We start from the raw sequence: 727 nt of genomic DNA, 5'->3' as shown, positions 1-727 counted from the left end.
TTTAATAATAGCAGTCAGCTAATTTTAAATCCATTTACATGTTATGCCCCCTTTTGTCCCACTTTGATTTGATGTTCTTTCTGAACCTCAAAAGGAACCAGAGACACTTCTATTTTTGATTTGTTTATTTTCAACACGTGCCCTAATTTTATGACCATGTTACACAAGTAATCTAGACAAATACGAGGGCATAACTATAGTCCTGAGCACCAAGCAATAAGCATAATCTGAATAGGAATGCTCTCTATCTCCTTTTTTCCCTCCTCTACTTCACTTCCTCAGAGATTAAGCCTGTTGTGAAATTCTGTGAAGTTCTGAGTGATAATTTGACAATAAGAGCAGCCTTAAGTCATCAATCAGAACTCTGTTTACGCCTTTTTCAGCAAACATATGCTGACCTAAACCTATCTTAGCATTCTGTCATCCACAGCTAAGATAATAACCTAATACTTCAGCTAACCACACCTGGCAAAACCTAGCTGTAAAACCTAGCTCCACACTCTGTTTGATCTTGTATAAGTCTCTAGCCCTTACTCTCAACACAAGTTTGCCAAAATGTTGCAGATGCTCAGTCTAACTGCCCAGATAGCAGACCAAGAGGACTGGCCAGGCGTTGTGAGGAACACCCTTCTACCCCGGGCTGCCGACAACCTACTGCACCAGAGCCGAAAGCAACTGGACACCGAGGGAAGAGTACTACTGACTCATGACTCAAGCGAGAGTTATG

This window comes from Sinocyclocheilus grahami, unplaced genomic scaffold (genome assembly GCF_001515645.1).
Source record: "Sinocyclocheilus grahami isolate Dianchi unplaced genomic scaffold, SAMN03320097.WGS_v1.1 scaffold346.1, whole genome shotgun sequence".
Lineage (NCBI taxonomy): Eukaryota > Metazoa > Chordata > Actinopteri > Cypriniformes > Cyprinidae > Sinocyclocheilus > Sinocyclocheilus grahami.
This window is presented reverse-complemented; position numbering follows the sequence as displayed.